The following is a 26,399-nucleotide window of genomic DNA, read 5'->3' as shown; positions in this document are numbered from 1 at the left end:
AGAGATAGTTAAAAGTTTCAGATAGAGTTTTTCCAGTTGTGGACATTATAATCTTACAAATTCAAATGATAAAGGAAAATAAGATCGTTGTGGTCCAGGCACAGGTTGGAAAAGAATTTCCAGGCATGAGACATAAATAACGAGAGGGAAATAAAGTTTATTAGACTGGGAAACACTGTTAGAACAGCAGGCCAGCTCAAGGGAGAACCAACACTGAATGGGGGTCCTTAGTCCCTTTTTATACCCAGAGTACACCAGTGGGATAGGGGTCTTGCGGGTCATTGGCTGATTGGATGAGACATGTATACTGGGTGGGGGAAGAGTAAGGCAAATACCCCCTCCCTATGGGGTAGGAGGGGAGACAGGTTATACTGTTCCATTAATAGTTACAACATGCAGGAGGGAAGGAAGACAAGGGTCTGGTTTTCCATTCCTGCATTCCAAGACCCTCCTTGGTTATCTGCTCTTTCGTCCTTGGGTCACAACAAAGATGAAACAGAAAACTCTTTAAAATATTATTGAATAAAACAGAGAAAACACCGTTAAAATATTTGGAATAAAATGCACTAATTATCAATTGTTTATGCCTTGGATAGATTTATAAAGTTACATAGTAATGAAAATAATAACTAAGACTTGTATGACCATTAGTAAATAGCAAGAACTTTTTCAAGCACTGTATCACTCAGTTCAGTCGCTCAGTCGTGTCTGACTCTTTGTGACCCCATGGACTGCAGCACTCCAGGCGTCCCTGTACATCAGCAACTTTCAGAGTTTGCTCAAACTCATGTCCATCGAGTCGGTGATTCCATCCAACCATCTCATCCTCTGTCGCCCCTTCTCCTCATGCCTTCAATCTTTCCCAGCATCAGGGTCTTTTACAATGAGTCAGTTATTCACATCAGGTGGTCAAAGTACTGGAGTTTCAGCATCAGTCCTTCCAATGAATATTCAGGACTGATTTCCTTAGGATGGACTGGTTGGATCTCCTTGCATTGCAAGGGACTCTCAACAGTCTTCTTCAACACCATAGTTCAAAAAGCACCAACTCTTTGGCACTCAGCATTCTTTACAGTCCAACTCTCACATCCATACATGACCACTGGAAAAACCATAGCTTTGATGAGCTGGACCTTTGTTGGCAAAGTAATGTCTCTGCTTTTTAATATGCTGTCTAGGTTGGTCATAGCTTTTCTTCCAAGAAGCAGGTGTCTTTTAATTATAGGGCTGCAGTCACCATCTGCAGTGATTTTGGAGCCCCCCAAAAAATACAGTCTGTCACTGTTTCCATTTTTTCCCCATCTATTTGCCAAGAAGTGGTCAGACCAGATGCCATGATCTTAGTTTTCTGAATGCTGAGTTTTAAGCCAACTTTATCTCTCCTCTTTCCCTTTCATCAAGAGGCTCTTTCATTTGTCACTTTCTGCCATTAGGGTGGTATCATCTGCATATCTGAGGTTATTGGTATTTCTCCTGGCAATCTTGATTCCAGCTTGTGAATCATGGTCCGGCATTTTGCATGATGTATTCTGCATATAAGTTTAATAAGCAGGGTGACAATATACAGCCCTGACGTACTCCTTTACCAACCAGTTCCCAACTGGTTCCAAAGGAACCAGCTGTTTCATGTCCAGTTCTAACTATTGCTTCTTGACCTGCATATAGATTTCTCAAGAGGCATGTCAGGTGGTCTGGTATTCCCATCTCTTTGAGAATTTTCCACAGTTTGTTGTGACCTACATAGTCAAAGGCTTTGGCATAGTCAATAAAGCAGACGTAGATGTTTTTCCGGAACTCTCTTGCTTTTTTGATGATCCAACGGATGTTGGCAATTTGGTCTCTGGTTCCTCTGCCTTTTCTAAATCCAGCTTGAATATCTGGAAGTTCGTAGTTCACATAGTGTTGAAGCCTTGCTTGAAGAATTTTGAACATTACCTTACTAGCGTGTGAGATGAGTGCAATTGTGCGGTAGTTTGAACATTCTTTGGCACTGTCTTTCTTTGGGATTGGAATGAAAGCTGACCTTTTCCAGTCCTGTGGCCACTGCTGAGTTTTCCAAATTTGCTGGCGTATTGAGTGCAGCACTTTCACAGCATCATCTTTCAGGATTTGAAACAGCTCCACTGGAATTCCATCACCTCCATTAGCTTTGTTCATAGTGATGCTTCCTAAGGCCCACTTGACTTCTCATTCCAAGATGTCTGGGTCTAGGTGAGTGATCACACCATTGTGGTTATCTGAGTTAAGATCTTTTTTTGTACAGTTCTTCTATGTATTCTTGCCACCTCTTCTTAATATCTTCTGCTTCTGTTACGTCCATACCATTTTTGTCCTTTATTGTGCCCATCTTTGCACGAAGTATTCCCTTGGTAATTTTCTTGAAGAGATCTCTAGTCTTTCCCATTCTATTGCTTTCCTCTATTTCTTTGTGTTGATCACCAAGGAAGGACTGCATGTATACTGCCATATCTAATAGCTAATAATTGAAGATATGAATTATGTAAAACCATCATTGAATAGGAGTTATATCAAACTATTAGAAAGTTTTGAATCCACTATTTTTCTAGAAATATCCAAGTTAAATAAAGAAAGAAAGAAAGAAAGAAAGAAAAAAGTAAAAAATATGAATGAATCTATAACTATTTAATAAATCCCATTTTAGGGGGTTTATGAGTAGGTGAAGTCCATATCATTGTAGTATGGAAGCCTGCATATGAAGAGAAATAAAGCAATTCTGCTTTAGACTCCCAATGAATTCCTGCTCACTAAACTGGGTACACATGTGCCAGGTATGACTGGATATATACCTCCAAACATATACAGAATGATAACTAATTCTGGGAAGAGGGGGAGTAAGGGCTGCCATAGACCAGAAGATTGTGCTCTGCATGGCCCAGGGGCCACCATCTCACCCAGCCTTTCATGGGACTACTGCGTGCTAGGGCTGTACAGTCCACAAACAGAAATTGTACAGGAGGCCCTGTGGGCGGCAATGTGATGCTTTCCTCAAAAGATATTTATATGGTGAAATAAATGGAGGGATAGTTTAACTTGAGTACACAAATGCTCAGCTTAAAATTGTCTATTTTATTCCAAATGCTAGGTATACAAAATGCTAAATATAAAGAAACAACACAGATGCATAGTTTCTGTGACAGAAAGAAGGATCTGCTACCAGTGTTGGAGATGTTCCTTTCATTTCTAAAAGGTGAGACACTCTAAATCAATAACTTTTTTAAAGTGTAAATACCATGGCAATACTTCCATTAATAAAGCAAATAAAAGAATGATAGTTCTTAAAAGTTTTATTTAAGCCATCAATTTTATCATCCAACTTGTCAACCATCAGTTGCAAATTTCCCTTATTCAAATTCAAGAGTTTTGACTAGTTGATCTCTTATATTCCATTTAAATAAAGCCTTCTACAGTTCTACAATTTGGAGTTCAAAAGTTACTACTTTACTTTGGCTATACAAATAGAGGATTCATTTCTTAAGTAAAAGGGTCTTGAATTATATTAACATTACATTTTACTAAGCAATTTAAGCAGGTGTATACATTTCTTTTGTAAATACCTTACCAATAAAAAACCTGCTATTACTTATTTGTGAATACAATAAGACATTTTTAGAGGATATTTGAATCAATGTTCATGTCATATTCTGAAAATTCACTATGACATCTTTGATTACAAGTCTTGTGGTTCTGACTGATAGATTTTCTACTAGGTCATTTTGTTTAACCTCAAACATCATAAGATCCTTTGTACAGACGGAACAAAAGCAATTTTCTTTTAGGGTGAACTGAAACCTGATTGAAAAAAAAATTGTTATTTTGTCCAACTATAATCTATTGTTGCAGTTAGAGAGAAATCACACAGAAAAGAGTATAAAGGGACCCCATGAAATTATCATGACAAGAAGAAATGCCAAAACAACAAGATTAAAAGTGTTCTTACTTCTTCAAGAGTGATGTGAACAAACTCCAACTTGACAGTTTCATGTCTGAACTATGAAGCATTTTAAGTGCAATATACTTCAGTATCATATATATTCACAGCAATCTTCCCACTTAAATAACCTAATGAACACTGGAGTTGTATCCATATTAATGTGCTTTTTTGCTGACTTTCAACTGTTCATTCCTTTCACTTTTCTACAACACGGTTACTATAAGTCATGAATAGAAAAAAATTATTTATTTTCATCATAACCATGGTATAGTACCAAAAAAACTGTTATTATAGAGGTGTATTAGATGTCTTTGGGCTTCCCAGGTGGCGAAAGATCCCTGTTCTTATGCTGCTAACCTCACTAGTGGTACCTTAGCAGCACCCCCAGGGGTTAGAAGGGCCAACAGGATTGCCGTGGACATGCCTGCCTAAGGAAGACCCAAGGATGGGCCCGACATGGCTTCCGCATGTGATAGGAACAGACAGGCATATGTGACAAAGTTATGAATTAAATTATTATTTTTAGGAGATTAACTGGGGCTGTTCTACAAAAGACTATGAACTTCCCCTCTTGTAGCTGAATTCCGGTGAAGGAAACAGTTGTTATAAATTAAGCCCCTCCCCTACTTGCTGAAAACAACTAACACTGCTGAATTATAAATGGATATTTTCTAGGAACATCCAAAATGTGCAAAGGTAGTAAAGACATATCAAAATAAAGGGAAAGGTGGCCCCATGGAAGCCAGTCGAGCAGAGGAGCACCAAAGTTGATTTGGGGCAGGAAGACTGACCCACTCAGGGGAAGTGAAGTGAAGTCACTCAGTCATGTCTGACTCTCTGCAACCCCGTGGACTGTAGCCCACCATGCTCCTCTGTCCATGGGATTTTCAGGGGAAGCTGGCCTCAATTGTGGAGTCTGCTCAGAGGAAGAAGATGTCTGAGGCCAAGACCTGATCAACTTATGCAGCCTAAGAAGTAACAAGCGACTTCACACAGTAAGTGGAAATACTCATAGTGCCAGGCTGAAACAGAAGGAAACCAGCAACCCCACACACTCTAAACATGTCACAGCTACAGTTATGCACTCCCGTGGTTTATTAAGAACACATTAGGATACAAGACAAAACTAACAGTAAACAAGAGGAAGGCAGTAAAGGCGAAATGTTTTGGAATCCTTATTGTTGAGGGTAGGAGGGAGTGTTAAACTTTAGACTTTGGTTTGTTTTGTACAGAGGTTTTCATTCTTATGTATGAACTGTTTTTACTCATAATACTTCTGACAGCGAATGTGTGGGTTTTTTTCCCACACCAACAACCAAATCTCCAACTCTCTGAATACCAACACGGGTGTCCTACAATTCAATCCAATTCCAACACTAACTACTGGAGTTAAGGCAGACTACACAGCTTAGGGGCTCAGACCCACCAAGACTGTGCCCCACTTCAGCTGTCGACTCCAAGTCCTAGGCTCTTGGTACTTCTGACAGGTCAGCTATAATAGGGGGTTCCCACAGCACCCTCCTCAGGTTCAGTGACCTTCTGTAACAGCTAACAGAACTCAGAAAGACTCTTTCCTTACTATCACTGGCTTATTATAAATGGTACAACTTGGGAACAGCCAAATGCAACAGAGATGCATAAGGTGAAGTGTGGGCACGGGATCCTCTTGGCTTCTCCAGGTGTGCGCCTCTGTGTGTTCTAACCTATTAACTCTCCAAATCCCATTTTCAGGACTTTTATGGAGATTTCAGTAATGTAGGGATGGCTAATTAAATCACTTACTGTTGATGATTAACTAACTCCAGCCCCTCCCTGTACTCAGGGATCAGGCCTGGTTGTTTCCTCTGACAGTCACCATCCTGATGCTCAACAGAGGCTGCGGGGAGTCATCCTATTAGCATAAACTCAGATATGGTTGAAAGGCACATACTGTAAACAACAAAAAACACTCCTATCACTCAGAAAATTCCGAGAGTTTCAGGAGGTCCTGTGTCAGGAACCAGATACTAAAGACTAAAATTCAAATACAGATTTCTTATTATATTACAGTATCATACTACAACAACAACTAAATGAATTGAAACTGTGAGAGATTTTTAAAAAAATAAGCAAAAAATAAATAAATAAAGCAATGTCAAAGGCTACATAACAGGGAAAAATTAAAATAGAGCAGGTGGGACAAATAAAATTAAATTGGGGAATATACAATTAATATAACATTAAATAAATGGAATAACTACACTAATTAGAACAAAAATAGTGCAAGACAGGATTAAAAGTCAAACTATAAGTTGTTTACAAGATACAAACATAAAATATGAGAATACACTGAAAGCAGATGTATGAATAAAGAACATGTAAATATTTAGCAAAAGAAAGCTAATGTAGCTATATTGTTACTAAAGAAAATAGACTTTAAGGTAAAACAACTTTAGCAGAAAGTGACAAGATCATTTCACAGTGATGCTGTTCCTTCTTTTCTTGCTTTATATTTCTGTCAATACAAGTGAGATAAAGATTTTGTGCTATGTTTTTTGAGATATCAGTCTTGAAGTTATGAAAATATTTATTTTATATATTTCTAGGCTATATTTTTAAGTACAGACAGTTTTAAATTATTAGTTCATGGTAATTTAAAACTCTCATATGCTCAACACTGCTATTTATTAGAGAAATGCAAATCAAAAAACTACCTCACACGATCAGAATGGCCATTATTTTTAAAATCTACAAATTATTTCCTTAATTTCTCTTTCTGTTTTCTCATTATTAGTGAAGTAAGCCAGAAGGAAAAACATAAATACAGTATACTAACGCATGTATATGGAATTTAGAAAGATGGTAACGATAACCCTGTGTACGAGACAGCAAAAGAGACACTGATGTATAGAACAGTCTTATGGACTCTGTGGGAGAGGGTGGGAAGATTTGGGAGAATGTCATTGAAACATGTGAAATGTCATGTATGAAACGAGATGCCAGTCCAGGTTCAGTGCACGATGCTGGATGCTTGGGGCTGGTGCGCTGGGAAGGCCCAGGGGGACGGTATGGGGAGGTTGGGAGGGAGGAGGGTTCAGGATGGGGAGCATGTGATTTTTTTTAAAAAAATAAAATTGAAAAAAAAAAAAAAAAATGTGTGCCTTATAAAATACAAAAACAAAAAAAATTAAAAATAAAAAAAAAAAAATAAAATCTACAAATTATGCTAGAAAGGGTGTTGAGAAAAAGAAACTCTCCTTCACTGCTAGTGGGATGTAAATTTGTGCAACCATTATGGATAACAGAATGGAGGTTTCTTAAAAAACTAACAAGAGCTACAATATGAGCCTGTAATCCCATTCCAGGAAAAGCCAAACGCTCTAATTCAAAAAGATACACGCACTCCAGTATTAATAGTGGCACTGCTTACAACAGCCAAGACATGAAAGCAACCTAAAAGTCCATGGACAGATGAATGGACAAAGAAGATGTGGTGTGTGTGTGTATATATATGTATATATGTGTCATGTCCGACTCTTTGCAACCATATGGACTAAAGCCTGCCAGGATCCTTCGTCTATGGGATTCTCCAGGTAAGAGTAGATCGCCATGCCCTCCTCCAGGGGTATGTAGGTACATATATATATACAATGGAATATTACTCAGCCATGAAAAAGAATGAAATAATGCCATTTGCAGTATAAATGGAACTAGAGATTATCGTATTAAATGAAGTTAAACAAAGAATGACAAATATTATATACAATTTATATGTGGAATCTAAAAAATGGCATAAATGAACTTATTTACAAAACATAAAATGATATGCAAACACAGAAAACAAACTTATAGTTACCAAAGCAGATAACAGGGGTTGGGGATAAATTAGGAGTTTAGGATTAACATACACATACTACTCCATATTAAATATAAACAATAAAGGACCTACTGTATAGCATGGGGAACTATGTCTTGTAATAATCTATAATAGAAAATAATATTAAAAAGAATATATATACACATATATATATAAACTGAATCACTTCACTGTATACCTGAAATTAACACAATACTTTAACTCTACTTCAATAAAAATGGTTAATAAAATATATATATAATATTACAGGGCAAAGATTTTCTAAATTACTTTCAAAAATGTTATGCAATGTCTACAATTCTCTTACTGTTGATATTTGGGGGGTTTGGGGGTTAATTTTGGAGTTTTAAAATTAGCAATGGTAAAAAATGAAGATGGAAAGAGAAATTTAGGACTATCTCATTTGTAATTGAAAAGTGGGAAATCAGGAATGAGAGAAGAAAAAAACATGAATAGAGTTTTAGGAAAGATGAGGGAACAGATAAAACAAAGGTTCATTATTTTCTGATAGCACCACGATAAAGGCAAATCGGTTGGTGGAATCAGATCTTAAGTGTCCTGCTCTGCAATTCTGTGTTCAGATGTGAGGTTTGTTTAATGGGGTTAAAGTTACATCATCCTGTGCGTTGATGTCTGTCTTGAAGGAATCACCTCAACCAAGCAACAGATGCAATTACCTTTCTAAGCCAAAAGAAGAGTTTATAAAACTTATCTAAACATTTTCCTGTCTAAAGTATTTAAATTTCTCCTTATCTCTCAAGCACAATGGAGAATGAATGTTAACCCAAGGGGTACTCATAAAATCCATCAAATCTCCCCCATTCCCTCATCCTCCAGCACCTACCCACCACCACCCCACTTAGATTTCTAAATCTTGGTGCTTTTTAGGATCCACTCTATAAATTTCGTAAGATTTAAGAGGTGTTCTCAATAGAGGTTCTCCTTCTGTCTTCAGTAAAGAGATATTCCAATCTAAATCACTTTCAGTATTTGAGGGATTTACACATTTATAATAAACTCAAAGGAATTATCCTATCTTATTGGTATTCATTTATATTAAGTTTGTTTCATGATTTTATAATACTATAATATTAATGGATGATTAAACTCCTGTAGCAATGCTCACTACCTCTCTTAGCTGAAAAGTCCAGGTTCAATGCACGATGCTGGGTGCTTGGGGCTGGTGCGCTGGGACGACCCAGGGGGATGGTATGGGGAGGGAGGAAGGAGGAGGGTGCAGGATGGGGAACACGTGTATACCTGTGGCGGATTCATGTTGATCTATGGCAAAACCAATACAATATTGTAAAGTTAAAAAATAAAATAAATTAAAAAAGAATAATATCATAAATGTTTAAAATTCCTCTAAAACACCAATCTTGCTGCCACATGCAGGCCTTTAAACTTAACTGTCTATCCTGCCTGGAATGCTCATTCTCTATATCTTTGTATGGCTGGCTTCTTCTCAACCTTCAGATCTATGAATATGTTTCATTCCTGAGAAACCTCTGATTATCCCATCAAACAGAACACACAACAGTCAGCCTCTATCTCAGGACTTTATGTCCTTCAATGCACTTAGCACTTTCTTAAATCATGTTTATTTATTTATCTGGCCACCTGTTTTTTATTTGTCTCTTCCAACCAGAACAGTAAACTAAGAGCAGGAACCTTGTCTGTCATTTTCACTTAGCACTTGAATCCCCAGAAGCAATGCTTGAAAAATCACATGTACTTGGTCAATAACTTTAAATGTCTTTGGATGAACTGAGGCAGTTAGGGATAAAGTCAGTATATATTTATCATTGCATTATTTGGGAAACATTAGAGGTTAAGATTCTCAGAGTGCTAAAGTCATACTACCTGACTCAGAATTTGGATCCTAACCTAGTATCTATCATCTGTGTGGCCTTCAGTTTGCTGATATTCTAATATGATTAAAAGAAACATTGTTGTATAGGATTATAGTGAATTCAAGTAAACTATTTATTGTGTTTGGCACAAAGGAATTCAATAATGTTATTTATCTTTGCTATTAATAGTTTTTAAATGTTATGATTTTATGGATATATTAGTTTATGAAGAACTTCTGAGATTATCAGAAAAATTAGAAGCAAAAGAATTGAGATTACTACAGGATTCTATCATTAACTAAAGACATTAGAAATTATTCATTATAAATTAACTAAAAAAGGCAGAGCACATATAAAAAAATGAATCAATCTATAATGCCCTCAAATTTCAGACAATAGAGAAAAAAAAACTGGGAATTCAGCCAAACATCTAAATACAGCATTTTTCATCTACTTGTGAAATTACACTGTAAAAGCTCAATAAAGAAAGCAAGATTATGCATATTCATATAATGCTTCAGTGAAGATGATAAATGAAACATAGTCACAAAATCACTCATTGAACATGACATGATTACATTTCTTTCTATCGTTACCTGACAACAAAGATTACTATGTAAAATTCTTGTATACTTTTTAGTAGAAAAAAGTCTAAATTTCTGAATGAGGGTAAAAACAGAATACACATTTTTTTAAAACTGTCAAATATATGAGTTCAATGTGTTCTTCCCTTTTTTAATTAAGAAAAACAGAATTAAACACAAAGACTTATAAGAAGATAAGTGGTCATCTTGACTTCCCAAGATTTTAGGAACCTGACTTTGGCAATGTTCAGGAGTTAAAAAACAAATTACCATTTTTATATTCTAATGTGTTTTCCAAGTAAAAATTGGATAGTTTTTTAAGAGTAGTTTATTTACCTTTTTGAGTGGTTCTTAAGCATAGAATAGCATTACTTTAATTCATGCTCATACTTCTGTTGTTCAGAAAATATACTGTTAGCATACTCTAGCAAAGTGATGAGGCTCGGATTGTACACTCTAGTGATAACTCACCAAAAAGACAGTACTTTCCTTATGCCAAATATTAACTATATCACCAAAATTCTTATCCTTTTGGTAACTATAAAACAACTCCTACCAGAAACTCTTTCTTTGGTTAAACTAGTTCTTTTTAATACTACAAATTCATTTTGCCTTTTCTAAAGATGATTTTATTCGACAAGATTTTATTGTATAATTATGTAATCTTTTCTTTTTTAATGCCTGAAGCATAACTTTCTCTTTTTAAAACTGAGGTAAAATTGACATATAACGTTATACTAGTTGCAGGTGTACAACATGATTCAAAATTTGTATACACTGTGAAATGATCATGCAGTAAGTCTAGTTATCATCTACCACCATGCAAAGGTACAAATTTTTTCTTATGGTAAGAAATTGTTGAGTATGATGTTACCTGTGGGATTCTCATAAATGGCCTTTATTATGTTGAGGTATGGTCCCTCATAGCCTACTTTGTTGAGAGTTTTAATCATAAATGGATGTTGAATTTTGTTAAAGGCTTTTTCTACATTTATTGAGATGATCCTATGATCTTCATCCTGTATTTTGTTAATGTGGTATGCTGCTGCTAAGTCGCTTCAGTCGTGTCCAACTCTGTGCGACCCCAGAGACGGCAGCCCAACAGGCTCCCCTGTCCCTGGGATTCTCCAGGCAAGAACACTGGAGTGGGTTGCCATTTCCTTCTCCAATGCATGAAAGTGAAAAGTGAAAGGGAAGTCGCTCAGTTGTATCCAACTCTTAGCGACCCCATGGACTGCAGCCCACCAGACTTCTCCATCCATGGGATTCTCCAGGCAAGAGTACTGGAGTGGGGTGCCATTGCCTTCTCCGTAATGTGGTATAGCCCTCTGAAAGTAACATCTGACTCTTTGCGACCCCATGGACTATACAGTCCATGGAATTCTCCAGGCTAAAAATACTGGAGTGGGTAACCTTTCCCTTCTCCAGGGGATCTTCCCAACCCAGGGATCGAACCCAGGTCTCCCGCATTGCAGGCAGGTTCTTTACTAGCTGAGCCACAAAGGAAGCCCAATGAGATGAGTGGTTGGATGGCATCACGGACTCAATGGACACGAGTTTGAGCAAGCTCTGGGAGTTGGTGATGGGCAGGGAAGCCCTTGCAGTCCATGGGGTCGCAAAGAGTCAAACACAACTGAGCGACTGAACTGAACTGAACTGAACTGATAGCACTCTGATTTGTGGATATTGTATATTATTTTCTGACACCATATGACTATCTCTGTCTTTAATAGGAAATTTTAACATTAACTGTCATGATAAATATGTTTGAGCTTCATTCTCTTATATAATTTTATAACATTATAAGAATTTCATCTTCAAATAAATTAGTTACTTTTGCTATACGAATTCTGTTGTGTCCTCAGTCACATCCGACTCTTTGCAACCCAATGGACTGTAGCCCACCAGACTCCTCCGTCCATGGAATTTCCCAGGCAAGAATACTAGAGTGGGTTGCCAGTTCCTTCTCCAGTGAATTGTTATTTTTGCTTTCTTAAAGGTATATAGACATTTGATTCTATTTTTAATTATAGATGTTATATTCAACATAAATCAACATACTTAGACCTCCATTTTTCTAATTATTTGAATGAATATCTAAATAATCCTTATTGACTTTTAACCCTATACAAAAAGCAGTAATTAGTTATCATTGGTTGATTGTTTATCATAAGCCAGCCATGCTGCTAAGTATTTTATAAGTAGTTCTCTTTATAAGCTGCTTAAGAAGCTTATGAAATATGTACTATTTTTATTTGTATTCATCTTCAGAGTGATTAAGTAACTTGTCAAGGTCACGCATGTGTGAAGTGATAAAACAGGGACTCAAATTAAATTTGCCAAACTCCTAACTACAAGTTCTTAACCACATAGTGATACTATTGCTATAAATTATATTTGTCCTTCACCAACCCCACTTCATTTGCCCACTTGGAAAAAACCATACCATATATCCTGATTAAGGTCAGATCACTCTCTCTGACTCTCTACCACCACACTCATACACATGCAATGGGACTTTTGCTCTGATTTCATAGACATAGTTTAGTTAATAGCTCCTCTTCTGTGCTTCCACAACACTTGCTGTACAAATCTATGAACATCTGTCATGATACTCTGTAACTAGTGGTTGTCCTGCCTGCGTCTCTAACTACATTCCTGAGTTGTAATTACTCTGCATTCTCAATGTCTGCCATCATTATTTACCCATAATATGTCATTGAGGGCTAAGGTACTTCAGTCACGTCTGACTTTTTGCAACCCCATGGATGGTAGCCCACCAGGCTCCTCTGTCCATGGGATTCTCCAGGCAAGAATATTGGAGAGGGTTGCCATTTCCCTTCAGGGGGATCTTCCTTTGATGGAGGGATCAAACCTGCATCTCTTATGTCTCCTGCACTGGAAGGCTGGCTCTTTACCACTAGTGCCACCTTGGAAGCCCATAATAGTTATGAGTGAATCTTACTGAACAACTAAATTAAACGAACACAACAACTAAAATGAATACTTGAATATATTATTTTCTGTAACATCCAAAAGAGGTCTTGAATATGCCTGTGTTATACAGTAAAAGTATTTTACCTGTGTTTAATGCATTTAATTAAAGGGATTCCAGATTGAACCAAATTTATATCACTAATTAGTTAGCACATGCAGTACAGAAATGTCATAACTTTTCTGTGCTTGGGAAGATTGTTCTGGGTGATGGAATTATGGGAATTATATCAGAATTTATTGAAGGAAAATGAAACATACTACCAAAACTTTCTGATCAGCATGCTATCAGGACCTTAGTGAACAGGGTTCTAGGGAAAGCAATAAACACAGACATCAGTAAAGAAAAACCAGTGAGGTATCTAACTCCAAAACTTCAGTGGAATTTTGATTTTCATTTCAGTTCCACTTACCATTAACTGCAGAAAGGCTGACTCTTTCTAAAGCTGTAAAGAGTACAGTCCCTCAAGACAGGTGGGTCTGTAGGCTCTGGAGACTCTCAGCAGTCCTTCTGTCAAAGCCCCACTGCCAAAAAGCATTTCCAGTTAACACTACAGGCTTTGCTGTATCAGACTCTAATGCTTTAAATTATATTTCCAGTGCTTATAATTATAATGTTTACAGCTGAGAGAACAAATGACTCAAAATGATTTTCACTGAAATTACTATCTATTAAAGCAGAATGCCTTATTAAAGAAATTAACCTTTGAAAAGAAATATGAACGAAGAGTAATTCAGGAACTGCTCATTATTCCATTGAACTTCAGATATTACCCCTTTCAAAAGCAAGCCAAGTTTCACGCACACTATCCTCATTGGTAATGAACTGAATCAAGTGTGTTTTAGTTCATCAGATAGAATTCTACTGTCTATATATTTTATTTTGCTGAAATTTGTGTCCCATAGACATAAGCAGAGTGGATCCTCTAACAGTTCATAATGATTAAAAAAATACATTTAGCATATAGTCAATAAACCAACTCAAAGTTTCATATTTTTATCTTCCTGCAGTAAATACTTTATATCATTATATATATGTGTATATATATATATATATATATATATATAAACACTTAGCCTAATTGGCAAATGAGAAGTGGCCTTCTTTTAAACACTTTCAAAGTAATTAAGAATTAATAATGAAGAAAAGTCTATAGTAATAATCTATGGATAAAGTCTTTCATTTCTCATACATGTTGCACTTTGAGATTTTGGTCAATCATCATGGCCTTTTCCTTACAAAACACAGTACAGCTTTGAAAAGCTTGAGTAGTAAAACTTAGGCGCTCAAATGATGTCTCTTTAAAGAGCAATAGGATACAAAGTAGTGTTTTGCAAACCTTTTAAAGTTTATTAAATTATAATTTGGCATACATATTTTTTCAGTTTATTTTTCATTAAACTTGAAACAAATAATTATATATCAGGAAATTTTAATGAATGAAAAGCAGTATCACCTGTAGTCAGCACACACACAAAAAATACTATTTTATTGTATTCTTCTATTTGAGATATACTTAAATTAAGAATGTTTTCACAAGAATGTTAAGGACATTAGTTTGAAATGACCACACTTTTTTTTTTAACCACACATTTTTAAAGTTTGCAGAGTTTACACTTTGATTTATATATGATTCTAGATTAAGTCATACATAACCTTGCTTCTTAAACTTGGAAAAGGTCATATTTAATTTTCCTCTTTATTAAAGCAATTGCACTCATCTCACACGCTAGTAAAGTAATGCTCAAAATTCTCCAAGCCAGACTTCAGCAATACGTGAACTGTGAACTTCCAGATGTTCAAGCTGCTTTTAGAAAAGGCAGAGGAACCAGAGATCAAATTGCCAACATCCTCTGGATCACTGAAAAAGCAAGAGTTCCAGAAAAACATCTATTTCTGCTTTATTGACTATGCCAAAGCCTTTGACTGTGTGGATCACAATAAACTGTGGAAAATTCTGAGAGATGGGAATACCAGACCACCTGACCTGCCTCTTGAGAAACCTATATGCAGGTCAGGAAGCAACAGTTAGAACTGGACATGGAACAACAGACTGGTTCCAAACAGGAAAAGGAGTATGTCAAGGCTGTATATTGTCACCCTGCTTATTTAACTTACATGCAGAGTACATCATGAGAAACACTGGGCTAGAAGAAGCACAAGCTGGAATCAAGATGGCGGGGAGAGCAGATGACACCACCCTTATGGCAGAAAGTGAAGAGGAACTAAAAAGCCTCTTGATGAAAGTGAAAGAGGAAAGTGAAAAAGTTGGCTTAAAGCTCAACATTCAGAAAACAAAGATCATGGCATCTGGTGCAATCACTTCATGGGAAATAGATGGGGAAACAGTGGAAACAGTGTCAGACTTTATTTTTTCGGGCTCCAAAATCACTGCAGATGGTGACTGCAGCCATGAAATTAAAAGACGCTTACTCCTTGGAAGGAAAGTTATGACCAACCTAGAAAGCATATTCAAAAGCAGAGACATTAGTTTGCCAACAAAGGTCTGTCTAGTCAAAGCCTGGAAAAACCACATGGTTTTTCCAGTGGTCATGTATGGATGTGAAAGTTGGACTGTGAAGAAAGCTGAGTGCCGAAGAATTGATGCTTTTGAACTGTGGTGTTGGAGAAGACTCTTGAGAGTCTCTTGGACTTCAAGGAGATCCAACCAGTCCATTCTAAAGGAGATCCGTCCTGGGTGTTCATTGGAAGGACTGATGCTAAAGTTGAAACTCCAATACTTTGGCCACCTCATGTGAAGAGTTAACTCATTGGAAAAGACTCTGATGCTGGGAGGGATTGAGGGCAGGAGGAGAAGGGGACGAGAGAGGATGAGATGGCTGGATGGCATCACCAACTCGATGGACATGAGTTTGGGTGAACTCCAGGAGCTCGTGATGGACAGGGAGGCCTGGTGTGCTGCGATTCATGGGGTCACAAAGAGTCGGACACGACTGAGCAACTGAACTGAAAGCAATAAATACTTATTTTGGAAAATACAAAAAAAAATTAAGAAGCAAATTAAAACTTCAAGTTGTTATCTGATATTCAAGACTTTGAAAATAATTTAATAAATATTTAAATAGAAATATCTCCCTTTCAATGTTCCAAAAAAACAAAGAAAGTGATGCAGTCAAATTACTGAATAGAAACTGAAGCATTAAAATTAACAGGAGCAAATCAACAGGTATCATGCATGTAAAGATAAACTTCTGGAATGAGAAAAGCAATATCTAAATCTCTCTGCATAGTATTTTTCTATATTGACCCACTATGGCATGCCTTTAATGCATGTCTGAATATGTTCAATCAACCTTCTGCTCAACTGCCAGGGTGTGGAGGAGGGAAGCAGATCTTTCAGAGGCAATACCTCATGGCAGCTAATGGACCTCCCTTATTCTACCCAAATCCATATATGTTTGTAAACCAGAACGATGCCAAGAGATAACCTGGAATATCAACTTGTTTCAAAACAGATCCAGCAATGAAATCTGTTTCTTAAAGACTAATAGGAACATACATATTTAATACATGTGTGCATAGATACATACATGTTGCTGTTCAGTTACTAAGTCAGGTTTGACTCTTTGTGACCCCATGGACTACAGTATGCCAGGCTTCCCTGTCCTTCACTATCTCCCAGAGTTTGCTCAAACTGATGTCCATTGAGTCAGTGACGTTATCCAACCATCTCATCTTCTGCCTACCCATTCTCCTCGTTTTCAATCTTTCCCAGCATCACATATACATACATGCATACATATATAAAGATTGCGCAACTTCCCTAAGTTAATCATTCCAATACTTAATTCTTCTGTGGATAAGACATCTGGCTTTTCTTCTTGCAAGGTAAAATTCTGCACTCATCAATTCAGGTTGTTGTTATTCAGTTGGTCAATCATGTCCGCTTTGCAACCCCAAGGACTGTAGGACCCCAAGCTTCACTGTCCTTCACCATCTCACAGAGCTTGCTCAAACTCATGTCCACTGAGTCAACAATGCCATCCAACCATCTTGTCCTCTGTCATCACCTTCTTCTCCAGCCTTCTATCTTTTCCAGTATCAGGGTCTTTTCCAATGAGCCAGCTCTTCACTTCAGGTGTCCAAAGTATTGGAGCTTCAGCATCAGTTCTTCCAGTGAATATTCAGGGTTGGTTTCTTTAAGGACTGACTGGTTTGATCTCTTTGTAGTCCAAGGGACTCTCAAGAGTTTTCTCCAACACCACAGTTCAAAAGCATCAATTCCTCAGTGCTCAGGCCTTCATTAACTCTCACATCCATACATGACTACTGGAAAAACCATAGCTTTGACTAGACAAACATTTGTCAGCAAAATAGTCTCTCTGCTTTTTAATATGCTATCTAGGTTTGTCGTAGCTTTTCTTCCAAGGAGCAAGTGTCTTTTAATTTCATGGCTGCAGTCACTGTCTGCAGTGATTTGGGAGCCAAAGAAAATAAAGTCTCTCACTGTTTCCATTGTTTCCTTATCTATTCGCCATGAAGTGATGGGACTGGAAGCCATGATCTTAGTTTGTTGAATGATGAGTTTTAAGCCTGCTTTTTCACTCTCCTCTTTCACTTTCATCAAGAGGCTCTTTAGTTATTCTTTGCTATCTGGTATAAGGATGGTGTCATCTGCATATTTGAGGTTACTGATATTTGTCCTGGCAATCTTGATTCCAGCTTGTGAATCATCCAGCCTGGCATTTCACATGATGTACTCTGCATATAAGTTAACTAAGCAGGGTGACAATATACAGCCTTGAGGTACTCCTTTTCCAATTTGGAACCAGTCCATTGTTCCATGTCCAGTTCTAATTGTTGCTTCTTGACGTGAATACAGGTTTCTCAGGAGGCAGATAAGGTGGTCTGATATAGGGAGGTGGGAGGGGGGTTCAGGATGGGAACACGTGTACACCTGTGGCAGATGCATGTTGATGTATGGCAAAACCAATACAATATTGTAAAGTAAAAAAAAAAAAAAAAGAATTTTCTACAGTTTGTTGTGATTCACACAGTCAAGGGCTTTAGTGTAGTCAATGAAGCAGAAGTAGATATATTTCTGGAATTCCTTTGCTTTCTATGATCCAACAGATGTTGGCAATTTGATCTCTGGCTCCTCTGCCTTTTCTAAATTCAGCTTCTACATCTGGAAGTTCTCAGTTCATGGTATTTTCCTCTTATTTATTTCCCAAGAATACAGGTCTTTTACATATTGATGTGGGTTAGATACAGATGAAACCATAAATGAAGAAAATTTTGTCTTTAATCTTTTCCTTCCTCATCTTTGATTCACCCTTTTTTCTTCAAATCCCAGGCATCCCTGAACTTTTCCCTCATAGCCCCATCCACTAATGATAAAAGATATGTATCAGTCTCAGTGTTTTGAGGTCCTTCTAGCTCCTGTGCTTTACACACATCTCAAGTGAACTGCAAAACAACATTTTAAATCATGTATCAACTGCAATATACAAAAACTTTTAAAATGCAGCTCAAAATATTTTAACTGCCCAAGGTCATACAGATAAATAGTGGTGAAGTTCATATTTGAACCCTGGTTTCTGTAATTCCAAAATGTCTACATGTCGATTTTATTAACGTATACTCCATGATATGGGTTTCCCAGGTGGTGTTAGTGGTAAAGAATCAGCCTGCCAATGCAGGAGGCATAAGAGACAAGGGTTTGATCCCTGGGTTGGGAAGATTCCCTGGAAAAAGGAATGGCAACCTACGCCAGTATTCTTGCCTACAGAATCCCATGGACAGAGGAGCCTGGCAGGCTACAGTCCATAAAGACACAATGAATCAGATATGAATAAAGCAACTTAGCACACACTCTATGATATGCATTATCTCCACTCCTATCTCTCTCCTTTTCAGAGGATTATTCTGAGTTACACATTCTTATGCCTTCCTTTGCTGGTAAATTAATGAGTGGCTCTTTCTAATACAGAATTAGTGAATGTTAAAAACCAAGGAAATGTTGTTTCAAGGAGTGAGCTTAATGACAACAAAAATTAGGCACAATGACTATTTAGAAAGGAATAATTTGAACACACTTGAAATTGTAACACAGAGGCCACCATTTAGCCTGGTTCCACATAGGTCGAAGTAACAACAATGTTTCCCGCAAAGATGTGTTTCCTCAAACTACTCTGTAATCCCCATGCCTGAGCCACAGTATTCAAGAGAGTGTCCAAGGCACCAAGAAGGAAGGGAGAAGGGCCAGATTGCAGCAGACCAGAAAGAGTCTAAAATACCCCTGTGGATTCAAGTTCAGAAGCCCAGTGGACATGTAAAGGACTTAAAAACAGGGAGGGTCATGACAATATAATTGGGAAAAGCAGTTTTAACTAATTCACCCACAGATATAGAAAGCACGCTCCCAAAAATGCCAAAGAAAGTAATGTTTTCAATTCAGAGTATAGCCGATTACCAAAAGCAAATAAGACATTAACTTTAGCTAAGAAGTCAGGATTGGGGACTTCAATCACAATGAAAGCAAAGGAATTAAGGGTTTTGAACTTTATACCCGAGTTTAAGTCTTGAGGAAATGAAAATAACCGAGAGTCATAGCACAAGCACCTCCTCTAGAAGGGGCCCAATTTATATGCACTTTTCTGAATTAATGTCCAAAATATACATTCTAATATTTTTGAAAAATCTGAAAGTAATCATACAATGCTACTAAAGACTACCGTGGGGTATTATTAAAGTAGCAATCACTCAGTTATTTTACTAAATATATTATACAAAGTGATGATAATATCTGAAGATATCAGACATTGCTCTTTTTGCTTTTAGGATAATTTGTTGAATGCTGTGTCATTTGATGACTCATCAATGCCTTGCACATAATCAACTGCAACCTCAGCTACCATATCATCTCCATTACTGATCTGGCCGAGTACATGTCACAGTTGAGCACTTGTTTTAAATTTATATGCAGAAGGTTCTGCACTAAAGCCTTCGAGTGTTCTATAAGAAAATTCAATTTGAATAACAGTCGCTTACAAATGCAATTTTTTGCATCACTAAAAAGTAAATAACATCATTTGATTTCAATTAAATAAAGTGACATTAAAATCTTTGTAAGCAAAAATGTAACAATAGAAATACATTAGGGTGGAAATTTATAGGCACACCATAACTTTGCTTTAGGATGTATTGTAATGACTGCCAGCTACTGCAACGCCATTCCTTAAAATGCAGAACAAACTTTACTCAGTAAATTCATGACAGAAAGGAATCATGAAAAATTACACTTCTTTATGATGTGTAACTCCAATATGCTTTCAATTAGGTAAGAATTTGATTCAGAAAATATATAACACCTGAAAAACAGAGACCTGAAAGCCAGAGGATATTGTTCTATGAGAATAAAATGATTAGACTCTAAATTACTCCCACTGTTTAATTCAATTCAATTTAGTATAGTCTCTAAACACCTCTGGTATTTTTAGTAATTTTCCTTAGTTATTGCAAAAAACAGAAAGTCAAGAAAGAGTTATGATACTAGATTGGTTAAATCCTCTTTCATTCAGTTTCGTAGGAAGTATTTCTACCCCTTCCTCAGAATCTGCACCCTATCTTAAGCCCTAAGCAGTGCCAAGCCAGGTGCCACATGGCCCCTGACAGGTACTGTCCTTCCTCACGTCAGCATGACTCTGAGGACCGAGACACCCTGGATGAGTCCAAGCTCTACCTGGGGCTCTGAGGTCTTCTTCTGAGGTGGCGCCAGTGGTTCCACTTGTCTACATGGCTCTTGAGGCCATTTAGCCTCTGGAAATATTGCTGGGCCTCTGCCTTCTCCACTGGAAACTCAGGCATGTCCCCTATGGACTGTGACCCCAAAACCACTCTATTCTCACCATCTCTTCTCATACTAGGCAGCAAAAGCTTTCTAGGTCCCACACTTTCCACATCTCTGTAATTTAAGAAGATTCACAGCAGTCTTCTGTATTTACTCTGGTCCCCAAAATTCACTAAAACAACAAACACAAGTCTGACCATCTGCGTACATGGAATGTGTTGGGGCTAGAGTAGTCAGAAGAAAACATAGGGGAAAAAAAACACACGAAAACACCTCAAAACACTATATGACAAGGATTGTAGTAAGATTTAGAAATGACACATGTAAAAATTTCTGGCATATTCTAGACTTGCTCTGGCTGTTGCTGCTGTCATTATTATATATATAATATATAAGAAAATGTAAGATTACTCAGATTTCTGATATTCTTGAAACCATGGAACAATTATTTAAATGAAGATGAATAATATTAACACTGAAATACATGTGTGTGTGTCTGTGTGTGTGTATACATATACACCAGGCAGAAGGCACTGAAGCCCCAAGATTCAGAGAACTTGATTCAGCAGAGGCAAGCTACTGATACTTCGATGATACAATAAAGATTAAATCCCAAAGACTACAAATCAAACTTAAATCTAAACAATGATCAACTTTGCTGACACATTTATCCAATAAGCAATCTTCTCACATTTGTATTGATGTGCTCTTAAAAGTTTCAAATCTCTCTGGGCTATTGACTTACTGGGTGCATAATAATATTACTATATCTTCTTCTGACTAACCCCTAATGGGGATATGTTGGTGTTATTCTAACTGCAATGTAAATTGACCTTGCCTTTCCCTAGCTGCAATTTTTTCATAAAAGTTTATGTCATCTGTAGGTCATAACTCTAGAACGTATGCCCAATTATGCCCACTTTCTGAGACAAAAAGCAAGGAAGGTCAAGATTCCATGGCCTCCAGACAATTTGCAAATGTATTTGAAGACCATTCTGCTGCTGCTAAGTCGCTTCAGTCGTGTCCAACTCTGTGCAACCCCATAGACAGCAGCCCACCAGGCACCCTGTCCCTGGGATTCTCCAGGCAAGAACACTGGAGTGGGTTGCCATTTCCTTCTCCAATGCATGAAAGTGAGAAGTGAAAGTGAAGTTGCTCAGTCATGTCCGACTCTTAGCGACCCCGTGGACTGCGGCCCACCAGGCTCCTCCGTCCATGGGATTTTCCAGGCGAGAGGACTGGAGTGGGGTGCCACTGCCTGCTCTCTTGAAGACCATGAGGCACTATGAAATAGTGCAAGGAACAGATTCTCCAATAAAGGATTTTATACATTTTAACAATACGACCAAAAGGTCCTGACACTAAGGCCTTATTATTTGAAGTGAGATCATGGTGTGTGTTTTACCACCTAAGTGAGGAGAAAGAGGCTGAGTCACAGGGTATGAACTTCATGGGTTGTGGCAGCCACGCCTAGAGATGCAACCAGGTGCCGAACGCGCTGTTGAAGAGGCCAAACTTACGCGCCCAGTGTCACTGTCAACAGGACAGACCTCTAGAAGTCAGTGTCACCGAGCCTTCAACTTCTCCTGAGTCACAGTTCTCTCCAGGCCAGAACAGGAAGGTACACAGGGACAAGAAAGTAGAAGAGGATCTTGGCCATCCTACCAACCCATGAGTCAGGAGGCCAGTAAAAAATGAATGAAGCCTTTTGCTTGTCTTAAATCATAGCAAACTATCAACTAATAAAGAGATTCCACAATAGTCAGATTCTAAACCTAAACACATTAGGAATTAATTATCCAATGGAGTAGGTTAGAAGTTAAGCATGGATGAAACTGTTTATTCTAGCAATTTTCTCTACCTTCTTATACAGGATGGAACGAAATATAGTCACAGTGAGATTTTAAGGTTTATCCCTAAAATGTTGGAAATTGGGCAAATATAGGATAGACATGTCCCATTATCTTGTGAAGGATCCATTAGGTTTGAGAGTGGTAACTCCAAGACTGATTAGAGAGGGAAGAGCCAGTGTGAATTGGATCAAGATGGTTACAGTGAGCAGAGAAAGAATTTGATGAATCGTGAATATCTGGGGGTAGATGACTTTATGATTGATTTGCTAAGGTCCTGTGTTAGATAACAGAGGCTGAGGAGTAAACGATCAGCCATAGTTTTCAGAATGAGGAGCTAAGTAGATAGAGGAGTATTTTGCCCAGATGGGAAATGATGGAAGATCAGAAGGCTGTAGATAACTGCTTGTGGTTTGATTAAAGATGTGCTTCCTGGTGGCTCAGATAGTACAGAATCTGCCTGCAATGCAGGAGACCGGAGTTTGATCCCTGGGTCGGGAAGATCCCCTGGAGAAGAGAATGGCAACCCACTCCAGTATTCTTGCCTGGAGAATCGCATGGACAGAAGAGCTTGGTGGGCTGCAGTCCATGAGGTCACACAGGGTCAGACACAACTGAGTGACTAACACTCTCTATACCTATTTCTACTTAGATGTCCCAAAGACATTTCAAATTCAATGTGCCTTTAATTCACATCCCCTCAAAATTCATATGTTGAAGCCCTAACCTCAGTGTGATGGTAGCAGGGGATGGAAGCAGTGGGAAATGATCAGGTTTAAATGAGGGCCATGAAGGTGGGTGGATATGATGGAATTTGTGCCATTGTAAATAGAAGAAGAAACACCAGAGCTACCACTCTCTGCCACTTGAAGACAAAACAAGAACACAGTGGTCTGCAAGTCAGGAAGAGAGCCTTCACCAGAAGCCAACCAGGCTGGCACCATAATCTCAGCCTTTCCAGCCTCCAGAACTGTAAGAAATTAAAGTTTGTTGTTTAACTCACCAGCCTATGGTATTTTGTTATAGCCGCTCAAGGTGATGAAAATAATTACTTTCTATCCACTGTCTTTCTACTAACAAACCCCTATTGTGTATAAAAACCTAGAATCTCCTGAGATTTAGCTTTGTTTTTAAGCTTGATGTGTACACTTGGGAATTGCTAGCAGACAGACAGTTTTTTAAAAATTTATACAAGTGGGTAAAATCACCCTAAGGGTCAGAAGAGTGAATAAGCAGAGGAAGAAAGAAATTTGAGAATGAACCTGAAACCTCTAAAACAATACTTATAAGATAGCAACAAGATGTACCTGGATAGCTGACATGTATTCACCACTTTCCTTTCCCCAGAACTGTGCTAAGATCATTTTATACATTGTTTTGTTTAATCCCTAGTAGCAATGCCTGTAATAATGACTGCAGACACAGAGTATACTCCAACACTTAGTGGGAAATGATGACTGAAATCAACCAAAAAATTCAAGTAATCACCTCTGCATTATTTTTCTTTAGATTTGAGTAGAAGCACAAAAAAAGAGAAGCTGGTAAACACTTGCATTCTCTATAAAAGTGTTTCATGCATTCTGGAAGTTAGAAATTTTTATATCTATAAAACCTCTGAGGGGCAGGCTAAGCGGGCTTTTCAGGTTTTAAATGTCAGTGCTTTTAAGCCACTCTTAATTTCTCATGAAACAAACAAATGAATAAAAAATATCTGCAAGCTTTCTTCATGTATACCCTTACTAAGCCCATGCATTCATTTAACAGAACTGTGTAAGTCTAACTTTATTGACCAGAGAAAGTATTACAGCCATTCTCCTTTCTCTGTGTTCTATCATATTTTTATAAAGTACCTAACATTTTAAATAATCCCTCTGCACATCTATCTTTCCCATTAGACTATGAGATCTTTTATGACTGAGAACATACATTACTTACCTTGCATAGCTTAGAAATGAATATAGATATATTAGAAACTTAATTAGTGATGTTTTAAGTGATTTTGATATTTATAAACATACATTCTATTTTTTGAGGGGTTAAAATACAATAATTGCCAGTAGATCATGGTTTATGGTCAAAAAAAGCATAGGCCTTAGAGGCAAATTCAAGTTCATGTTCTTACTATGTATCAGCTTTCTCATTTTCATTTTCCTCCTTTTAAATCTCCAATTCCATATTCCATAGTATGTAACAACTTGACTGCAAAGAACCCCCACTTCCTAAACCCTTGCATCTGTCCATGGTACTGATAAAAGGCCAGCCTAGATAAACCTAACCACCACCCTCCTCCATGCCTGCATCTCTGAAATATACAGGATAGAAATCACCCAATCAGTCTTAGTTTTTTTAACTCTAAATTAATAATTAAAAGCTCCAAATATATACCCAAGATTATCAGGAATTGTTTATCAAGTAAACTTGTCTCATTCACTATTGTTTTATAACATAGTGAATTGTTTATCAAGTAAACTTGCTGTCTCATTCACTATGTTTTATAACATCTTCTCTTCATCTGAAACAATCAGATGAATTTAATGCCATCAAATCTATAATGAAGTACTACCAAAAAAGTGCAGTTCACCTCAACCACCTCTCTGTACAAATGATCTTCAGAAGGATATGGTAGGAGAAGAATTTTGTCAGTTTCTCCACCCACAATCCCTTCAAAATTCCAGGCCTGTCCATACTTTCAAGCCCCTTGGATGAAATCTTACTACAAATCAATTAGATTAAGCAATTTAATTTAGTGTTAAAATTGCAAGCCTCAAAGCACAGCCTTACCTTGTACCTGATGTGATCTACCAGCTTTGTTTCCTGTTTGATTCATCTACATTTTCCTTGAGGACTTCAAAAGGCTTCCATCCTCCATTCCTAAAAATGCTGACTGGGTGCCAACTGGGTACCAGTATTGTTACAGAACATGGAGGAACAACCATGTACAGAAATATAAAGTTCCACACTTGTGAAGATTATATTCTAGTGGGGAGAGCTATACTGATAAATAATCAAACATGAATAGACCACAGATAGTAAGTGCTAGAGAGAAAAGCAAAGAAAATATGGGAAATAGAGAGGGATATGTAGTTGGGATTCTTTTCTACAGGCTGGATAGGAAGGCCTCATAAAAAAAAATATTTAAGCAAAGTCTTAAAGAAGGTGATAGTGCAATCCATGTGACTTAGAAGAGAAAGTCAGGGAGAGGTCGGGATCGGGGTTGTGGGGGAGGCGGGGTGGAAGAATAGTAACACATGGTGTTCATGAATCCAAGACTACCAAGACTTTTACTCCACTGATACTAGAATCGTTTTGTGGTCCCTCCTCTCCATAATGCCCCACTTACTCTCCTTAAATACACATGGTTAAATATGACAGAGAATCCATTGAACGTTACTCCAACCCCCTTGGACTCTATCAGTTTGATACAGTCCTTTGGTTAAACCATAACTCTAGTTAAACTCAGTTCCTCACATACTGTCTGTCTGCTCTCCTATAGTGA

The 26,399-nt window shown here is 37.6% G+C and overlaps 1 long non-coding RNA gene across 6 annotated transcripts in view; it reads right to left on the bottom strand.

Annotated features, from left to right (window-relative positions):
* LOC147343642 (uncharacterized) overlaps window positions 1–26,399 on the bottom strand; it is a 159,382-nt gene that overhangs the window by 112,089 nt on the left and 20,894 nt on the right. For all 6 annotated transcript variants that reach the window (XR_015156318.1, XR_015156320.1, XR_015156321.1 and 3 more), the window contains exon 2: window positions 13,653–13,764. This is a non-coding gene — a long non-coding RNA (uncharacterized LOC147343642). The remainder of the gene's footprint in view (window positions 1–13,652; window positions 13,765–26,399) is intronic.

Source organism: Bos grunniens, chromosome 27 (assembly GCF_055505025.1).
Source record: "Bos grunniens cultivar Pamir isolate PY7600 chromosome 27, Bosgru_T2T1.0, whole genome shotgun sequence".
Taxonomy (NCBI): Eukaryota; Metazoa; Chordata; class Mammalia; order Artiodactyla; family Bovidae; genus Bos; species Bos grunniens.
The sequence above is the reverse complement of the archived record's forward strand: the minus strand, read 5'-3'. Positions and strand labels throughout refer to the sequence as shown.